Here is a 9,637-nt window from a genome sequence, read left to right on the forward strand (position 1 = left end):
GATCTTCCTTCTTCATCTTCCCCCATGACGGAACGGAGCCAAGGGTTCACGTCACACTCACATGAGGAGCCCCGTCATTATCGTTTTTTTTTCTTCTCTTCCTTTTTTGCTGTGGGGCACACATCCAGGGATGGCATTTAACATTGGTTGGCTTACGAAAGTCACGTGCCATGGTTGGTGATACTGCAGGCAGCACGTTTTACATAGAGTCATTTGTGCATGTAACCTTGACTCTGGCTGAAGCAGGCCTTCGTTGAGACCATGATGGCTTTTGTTTAAAATTTCAGCTGTTTTCCCACTGTGCATCATTTTGATAATTTGGAGACAGGATTGTTAGTGTGTGATCTATGCATTGCACTTGTCGGTTTGCAACTTCGAATCTTGGTGAGACGCCTTTTCAAATAACAAAGTGCGACAACTTCCTGAAGGCATTTGCCTCCTAAGTTCAAGGGAAGCAGCCCACATCCGCATACCTTATTCACAGCTGTCAATTCTTTTTTTGCTGCTGCTCCGTATTAAAGATGGGAACCCAAGACTGTGGAAGTAGCGTGGGCTTGGTGGTCTGGAGCTTACCATTGGTTGTCGGATCGAACCGCTGGCACCAATTGTTACAAACTGTGCACCCAGGTGCTCAGGATCGTGCCGCTGACTGCATTTTGCAGCGCGGCTCATGAGTCCTGAGGGGGCCAGGCAGGAGATACGGCAACGATGCAACGAGTAACAATGAATGCTTACTTCACATTGTTACGGAGTGGTCAACTCTGCAAGTTTCCCGATGGAGAGCGACAGACATGCTAGTTTGCTCTGAAGGCTCAAGTCCATTGGCGAAGACGTCCTTTATAGTGTTTGGAATACCCTTGCTCAAAAGAAGAAAAGAGAAAACACTCTCCACGCTGGCGGCCACCGCTCGATACATGGAAGTGTTCAACGAATTTTCTAACCCCCACTGGCTCAGCAGAAGGAAAGGCACTGACGTGCGCATACACACACACACACACAACGCTGGCACCTTCCCTGCCGAGGACAAACAGAAAGAGCGAATGCACACACAAAGCTTAACCGTCCCACTTGCTGAAGGGAGACAGCACTGTGGAGACTACGCAGACATCAGGGTGTTGTGCAAGCCGTGGGTAAGAAGGTGAAAATGCCTGTACAAATGATAAGGTCTTTTTGCTATTGGGGCCTCCTAGGCGTTTTCCAACGGTTGCAGGCGGCTCAGCATATTTAAAAGGTCCAGCCTTTCGCTGTTGCTTTGGCGGCGCGACACGAATCGTTGACCACACAGGCCAGTCATAACATCAGTTAGACTAGTTCTGCGCACGCTCAAGGACACTGAGCTTGAACGACGCCGTGAATGCTCTGTCTTTTCAGTGCTATTTGAACTGTTCTTGTATTTTCTGTGTATACGAAGTCGATTATAAATATCTTGTGCATTTTGCAACGTGGCCTTAGATATCCAAGCACTGAAACGCAGCCACATGATCAGAGTGAGCAGCATTCACTTGCATATCGTGAGTTGCCAGAATAAATTGAAAATATTGTGCTGCGACTATCATTACTGTGTCACGAAGCAATCAGAAATGACAGTACCATGCTTCACAATGTGACTTTCATTTCTCCCCTGGTGAGCTTGTACTTCTCTGGTCCCCTTTCCACTGTGTAGGGCTCCCAGAAAAGCTTTTCTCAGGACAGGGGACCATACTGTGCGCTCAACCAGGTGGCACCCATCACCACAACATTGCCCCAATCAGTCTCACCTTGTCATCTCTCGTCCTATCCAGTGACGTCCTTCACATTTCAAGGATGAAGGTTTAGCACTGTGTTTCCTATGACTCTCTTTAGAGCTCTGGGACAGTGCTTCCGCTGCCAGGGGTAATGCTACAGAACAGCGATTCCACTGACCCCAAGCAGGTACGCCATGTTTGAAGAGACAAAGATAAAACCTTGTGCAGGCTGTCCGACATGCATATACATCTTTTTCTGCGCCTCTTTCTAAGCAACAATACTTTCACTGGTGAACAGGAAGGCAGCCTTTGTTTCTTTTTTTCATTATCGTTTCTCAGTTTTACAAGGCCATAAAGAAAAATAAAGAAAACAGGAAAGATTGCAAACCAGCCCTGCAATTTTCCTGAATGATTGGAAACGAATATGTGTGAACAGAGGATGCCAAATGAAATGAACCGCCACGTGCAACAACACGTGACATCATTCAGGTGGTGTAGGCGGTTTGGCGGGCCCATAAAATGCCTTAATAATGGGATTTATTTGAGCGTGAACATGGTGAGAAGGCTGCTTCTGCCTTGCAGTGGTGTAAAGACTGCTGCATGTCTGGAGGTTAAAATGATCATCATTCTATCATACATGGAAGTATTCCTACTGTTTAGTGGTGGCATGGGAACGCCACTCAAGCCTACATTAGCAAAATGTGTAGTACTGATTACAGCGAACACACTCCCTCCATGTTCATGCAACCGAATGCAAACATACTGAAACCTGAGGTGCACCTGACGAGTGTACCTGCCAACAGCCCATAGGCCAGGAAAGGCAAATCCCTGTGCACGCATAGTGAATTCGTCCCTACTGTGCATGCTCATTTCGGCAAACTGGCATAGCAGATGTATTGCCAGTGCAATATGTGACTGTAAAGCACGTGCCGCGTCTTTGTCACCATAGCTTGAGCTTGGTGCGAATCAAGTGGTTTGATAAATGTACAACAGAGTCAGCAATGGTGGGACAGTTCTTAGAAACTTCACAGCATGCCCGTCTGCCTCTACAATGTAAAAAAAAAATTGACTTTGATCCAAGAGCCAGATCTTTCTGACTGGGCAACATTCATGCACCAGCTTTGTCAGTTTTTTGATGCTCCCACTACTTGTGCTGAGGTCGCGAGAAAAGCCCGAAGAGAGTATACAATTCGAGAATCATGTACCTCTTACATTGTGGATGTCCTTGCACTGTGTTAACGCATGAACACCACTACGTCTCAAAATGATCGAATACGACATATTAAAGGCACAAACACTCTTACCTTATACGTCCTTGGTATGCAGAACCCCAGCACCTCCACCACTTCTAAGGAACCGCTTTATTCTTGCCGAGCTAGAGCTATGGCGAGGAAAAAGCGACACACACTACGTACGGATGAGGAAGATGAAGGAAAGTCACATTGCACTCACAATATCGCTAACGTGGTAGTTTCCCAAAGGAAGCGGTCACACCACTGCGTATAAAGTGTATGCACAGGGATTCTCATATGTTTTCCCTGTCCAAGGGACTGGTGGCAAGCACCACAGAGCAGCACTGGTCAGGTGCATTCCAATTAAATTCTTAAGAATTGAGAAAAGGCCGATTCAACACAAAGCAACAACCTGACACCCTTGCCAACAAACCTGTTGAACTGGCATTAAGTTTCAGATATTTGCGGCCACACATAGGTAAACCAATGGGCAAGGTTCCGACTGGTGTTGTAGAAGGCGCGGGGCGCTTTTTTCGTTGCTACGATAGATCGGATTCATTTACAAGTACTGCTCCAGGAGGGCACATGTAACCGGCAAACAGAGGCCTCAGGAGAGCATTAGATTATAATCAAGGAGGCGGCAGGGTACCCAAGCGGCAGCGGAGGGATTAAAACTGGAAGCAGGGCGGTCCCAAACTGGAAGCAGGTTATGTTGCCTCAACTCACGGACCACCCTGACTCCAGCCTTGTCCGCGAAAGCGGACAGCTGATCTTAAAATGCGTCAGAAAATTCGGAAAGTACGACTTGCACACAGCCTACAGACATCATAGATATACTACTAGCACGCGCAGGCCTCGGCGAGCCCCAACCCATGTACCAGTCCGCGTTCTAGCTCTAGAGTCCCCGTTACCGATTTGGTGTCCTGAAGACGCCGCCAATAATATGAAATAGTGACACGTTGTTACTAGTAAAAAACACGATTTAAGCCGCTAACGCTACGTTCAGCACTGCCGCGCCCAACAACATTACAACGCCTGTGAGAACTTCACCAATCAATTGTTGTTCTTGGCAATACAAAGAACTTGTGAATTTTGAGTACCGTTCATGCTTAACTTTGTAGTGCACTGTGGCTTAGTGAAGCACTACGATTGTGTGTAGCATACGTACACATCTTACCTGATAGACGGTGAAGGGGGTCTTGTACAAATATCCGCTGAAGGAGAAAAGAATACACCTTCACATGTGTTAAAACACATGCCAAACTTGAAAAAACAGACGTATAATGAACCTCAACACGTTAAAATAGCAATAGCATCACTTAAAAGACGAAAACTTTTGAAAACTTCGCAAGCGCCATGGCAAGCGCAAATCCGCCATTGCTGCTGATATTGATTTTGATCAGGCTGTCCCCTTGCGATCGAGTCGGCAAGCGCGTGGAGGCGCGTTTCTTTATTCTATGGAAGCGAAAATTGGCGCAATGTAGCCAAAATAAATAAAGAAAAGTGCATCAACTCCAAATACACACACGCAAAAGAAAATCGTCGGGACGTTTCCAACCCCTTGACAGATATTTCATACAGCTAGTTGCATTAATTAAAATACCTGCAGTGCATTGTTTTCATAACGCGCAAAAAAAATTCTGCGCTTAAGCTTACCCGCACAAACACGTGGCGCAAATTCGTAAAACGCCAACAGTGCAGCCCCCCACCCCCCAAGAAAATATATGACTAGTCAATAATAATAGCATATAATTATAATGTGAGCGTCGGCGCAATGGAGAATTCTCTATGGAGAATTCAATTACATTTGTTATAGAAAATCAAATGCAATGCAGTAAACAATGGATAGAATTAAGCATGTAGCTTCCTGGAGTCTAAAAAAAGTCTGCCTTGAAACTTTGACATGGTGACGCGGCAAATTATGGGTATACGATTGAAAATAATTGCTATAGTGTGTTCGTGTATGAGTAAGCTTCTCAAAAGGAGTTTCAAGTGTTTCCATGGTATGGCAAGCTTATATCTTGATTCATCAAGTTTTTTTTTATTCATATTGGTTAATTATGTTTAAAAAGCGAATTGGAAATCCCAATGGTTTTGATTTTTTACCGGGGGAACACAGAGTTGAGCCACTGTTTTGAAACAAACCTTTATTTAAAGGTAGTTACAAGTAACACCGACACCCTCGCTCATGACAAAACAACTTGCACTCGCTGTGTCCAGACACTTGGTTCAAGGTGCATGTAATGCTTCATCTCCAAGCTTTGCGTGGTTTCTTAAAGGCATTGTGAAATCTACATGGTGTTTTTATTTTACACCTCCTCATCTCATAGCACAAGATCTGAAATGCGTGAACAAGAAGAATCAGGCCAGCACATATTCACAGAAATGAACTCTTCACAGTGCAGCTGACAAGTGCAAAAATTACAGCAGAAACTGTCAGTCACATGATATGAGCAAAACATAACTGTTCTTTTTGTGGGAAAGCCTCAGTCCCATGCCGACATTAACCCATATGGTGGTCATCACTGGCAATGTTTGAAAGATTTTCATAAAATAGAGACTGAATGTCTGGAGTATTTATCATAAGGGAAGTAGAAACTCGCACGTCTTCTAAACAGCCCTTTGCAGAGCTAAATGTATGCTGGCTATTGATAGTAATAAATAGTATGACTGTTACAACTGTTAAACAAGACAAAACCTCACAGGAATATGATGGCTTGAAGGGATAAACAGTGTTTGCAGGTGGAATGTAGCTGGAGTGAACCTTTTGACAAAGATTTGTCTTCGTCAGTGCCGCAATTAAGTTCGGCACAGCAATCTTTATGCACGCTTAGCTCACTTTCCCACACCCTCAAGTAGGATGAAGAGGAGAATAAGATAGTGCGTAGAATGAAGTTGAAGTGTAGAAAAGAAATGGGGAGACAGTGAAAGAGAAGGTAGGAGCACTGTTGTAGATTATTCTTCCAACGTTACTCTTCCAAAAGAAAAAAAGAAAAATATTAAATGTGTAAGGAAGCATTGCCAATTGTTATTATGCCTACTCAAGTAAGAGATGCACCATAAGGGATGCAATATAAAACTGATCTGATATGTAGAGTGGCCTAAAGCTTTCTGCAAGTCTTTACAATCATTATGACACTGTCTGCTGCAGCCAAATATGCAGAAGATTTAATTGAGCGCTCATGACCAGAGCAACTTATCCAGACTGCACACAATACCACTGCATATGCCCTCTATTTTGGTAATCTGAAAAATAAAAGTTTATTCAAATGGGCAATAAGAACATCCCATAGAACACAAAATCTAGATCGAATTATGAGGCATGCCACAGTGCGGGACTCAGTATTATTTTTGACCACCTTGGGATCACAAAACCCAACTACACGCTTTTTTTTTTCATTTCGCCACCACTGAAATGCAGCCACCTTTGCTGGGATTGAACCCGCAAGCTGGAGCTCAGCAGTGCAACATCATAACTACTGCGTTACTCAGTGTTTACACAAATTTATAAGTACCAAAACACATTGGAGGCTTTTGCACACTGAAACACTACACACCATCCAATGCACTTCCTTACATCTATGTACAGACATACTTACCAGCGGCTCATATGACAAGCATGGAGGCGTGCTCTAACACACTACCATCCAACAGCTGCCACATACCAGAGATGACCACTGGGTCTGTACCTATTTTCACAGAACACTTACCAGCAGCTCATACAACAAGCATGGAGGCATCTCTCGTGCTCGAACACACATATCATCCAGCTGGGACATATGGCTGCACACCACAGACAAAAGCAGACGGGCTAATCATCAGAGACCACATGTCATGATTTGTTAACATGTGAGCCCTCAACCGGCTTCAATAAGGCATGACAGCACAGCACTACTGCACCACTTCTCTCTTCCTAACTGCACTGGAGGCTTGTTACCAGTAATCGTGCCCTGCTGACGTGGTTATCTCTTCAGTTTCTATGTTGCTGTCCCTAAGCTGTTATTTAAGGACTTCCTTTTCAGCTTCAGTGGGCCTTGAAAGTCTAGATGATGGCTGCGACAATCTAGGGTTTTTTGTAGAGGGAAATCTTAACAGCTGCACAACTTTCTTGTTGGCTGGTTCATTTGAATGGTCTGGAATCTTTCTTTTTGGGTCACTTTCACTTTCAACAAGCATGAAAACTGGCTCAAACAAATTGTTTGGCTTCTCAGCCACACCCTCAGAGACTTCACCATCTGATATTGCCTGTCTGACTGAGTCCATTTTTGCTCTTAAGAGTGCTGAGCTTGACACTGCTTTGGCTGCTTCCAGCTTTGTTATACTCTGTACAATGTGCAATGCCCGACTTGCCTCACATGCTTCTTCGGGTGAGCTCTCATGGGCCTTGTTGCTGCTAGTTGGATTAGCGATGACCACACAGTGAATGCGCTTGCACACTGTAAAGTGTATAAGATGGTCATAGCAAGTGCACATGTAAGTATGCACACACACTGTGCATTCCTTGCACCTCAAAGGACAGCAAGCACCATCTCCCACTTTTGACACTTTACATGAGAGCCCTTTAATAGACTGAGATGGCACAGTCCATATGCCATCTTCATTTAATTTGGCACAAGCTGCCATTTCACAGCCAGACCTGTGGTTCTTCTGAATTCTGCTCTGGTTCTTACCCTTTGCCCCTTTAATCATCTGGATAGCACTTTTCATTAAAAAATGATTTGTCAAGTCCATGAGGGCAGAAATTAGTTTGTCACTATGCTTATTCTGTTTTCTCTCCAGCATAGTATGCTTTAACGTCCTGTGCTTGCTCTCAAGGTGCATGTTAGTGTTGACAGCTGCTCTAATCCTAAAGCAATAGGCCCACTCTTGCGGCCTAACTGCATATATAGTGGTCATTGAAGTACTTCAAGAAGTCCCTCAGTTTTTCTTCATCACTAGAAAGGAATTGCTTAAAATAATCTTCAAATGCCTTTTCCGCGAGGAACTCTAAGAGTAGCTGTTACGATAAGACACAGACGAACTGAGAGCACGTGGTGCAAGCTACGTCCCAGAACAGTGTGAATCCCTTCTCTCAGTTTCTTCTTGAAAAGCTCCTTCTTTTCAAGAAAAGCTTGATTTTTTACTGCAGATAGGGGCTTGGCGAGGGAGTGTTGCATCGTCACGCGGTTATGATCTGGCTTGGGCATACGCCTGGTTCGAAGAGGCAGCATTACGTGTGATTTCAATAAACCAGTTGCCAGTAGATCTGCGTTCGTCCTGTCTTCTTCTACGTTGATGTCTTTTCCCAAGCGCAGTTTAAGTTCACAAAAAGATGTCTTACCAAGTAGCCTCCTAACACACTCTTCTTAAAGAAAAAAGGATTGCGCGTGCGTCAAATTTCGCTCTACTTTACGAAATCTACAACCAGAGTCCTTCAAATGAAGGACTGTGGCACTACTAAAGAATTTTCCCAAAGTACGCCGGGAGACCAAGCCGCTGACAGCCGCAATTGCAAGTGTGGTCGTGGACCTACGTCGGCCTGCATTCGGACCTATTGCGGCCTGCACTGAGGCGACGACTACACCACGCACGCAAGTAGCGCAGAGCAACGTCAGAACGCAGAGCAAATCCCTCCTCTCGTTTAAGTTAAAAAAAAAGGGGGGGGGGGTTGCGCGAGCGTCACATTTCGCTCTATTCTATGAAATGTACTACTCAAGAGTTTGCCCACAATACGCTGGGAACCCATCCCGGCAACATCCGCAAATTCATGTAGTCCCGGTTCTGCGTCTCTGCCGCATTGCAACATGCACTGAGGCGAAGACTAGGCCACGCACGCATGTGGCACAGAGCAACGTCAGAACGCAGAACAGCTTACTCCTGTCGCTTAAAAAAAATAAGAAGATGTACAAACGACAAATTTCACTGCACTTGCTGTGCAGGAAAGCAGACAATGCCAAACATATGTCATGTAGCGCATTGCTGGGAGCGCGCACACATGACTATACTATATATGGATAAACAAAGAAGTTATATTTAACGAGGATACAAACTTCAGGATACAAACTTCAAGGAAATAAATTAGGCACCTGCGCAAAAGCTGCTCTTCGCGAAACAGATGGAGAAAGAGAAAACAAAGGCCCGCAAAGCATAAACAACTGCGTTTTTGGAGGCACACTGCGCAACAAGAAATTTGAAAAAGTTCGAGATATAATATTGCGTTTAAACGTCATTTGCTCACGATGACTGAGAATAAACTTAATAAAACTGTTCTTCACCCTTATTGTTCCGGTACACCAGGTGCACGTAGTCAGCCTCGAAGTTGTGCGCAGCGATCTGGTGCACCGAATACTTCTCCATTGTAGGCAGGAAAGTGCCACATACGTCGCATTTCATAAATTTCTTGACATCCACGGCCATTTTGTGAACGTTCCTGATGTGTTGCAGCATGTTCTTCCTCTGTATGAATAGTTTGCTGCAAAGTTCACAGCGACGATCGTCATCGCCGATGGCAGCTCGATCACAGACGTGCGCCATTCCGAAGCGGTGTAGGCGGCATTTGGAAGCACGTGGTTTCTGTGTCATTGCACGCACTAGGGTTGTTGAATAATCCGGCAGCAATACAGGGAAGAAACCTCCCCAATCACGTGACACACTAGGTATTCAGTGGCCCCATAGGGACAGTTGGAAACCAATTTAGGGAAC

At 44.8% G+C, this 9,637-nt stretch overlaps 1 long non-coding RNA gene across 1 annotated transcript; it reads right to left on the bottom strand.

Moving 5' to 3' along the window:
- Positions 1–5,083: 5,083 nt before the first annotated feature.
- LOC140217218 (uncharacterized) lies at positions 5,084–7,608 on the bottom strand. The gene is made up of 2 exons (XR_011893748.1): positions 7,307–7,608; positions 5,084–5,294 (listed from the first exon to the last, which is right to left on the bottom strand). It is a non-coding gene; the product is annotated as an uncharacterized lncRNA (long non-coding RNA).
- Positions 7,609–9,637: the final 2,029 nt, after the last annotated feature.

The sequence above is a fragment of the Dermacentor andersoni genome, chromosome 4 (genome assembly GCF_023375885.2).
Source record: "Dermacentor andersoni chromosome 4, qqDerAnde1_hic_scaffold, whole genome shotgun sequence".
NCBI lineage: Eukaryota > Metazoa > Arthropoda > Arachnida > Ixodida > Ixodidae > Dermacentor > Dermacentor andersoni.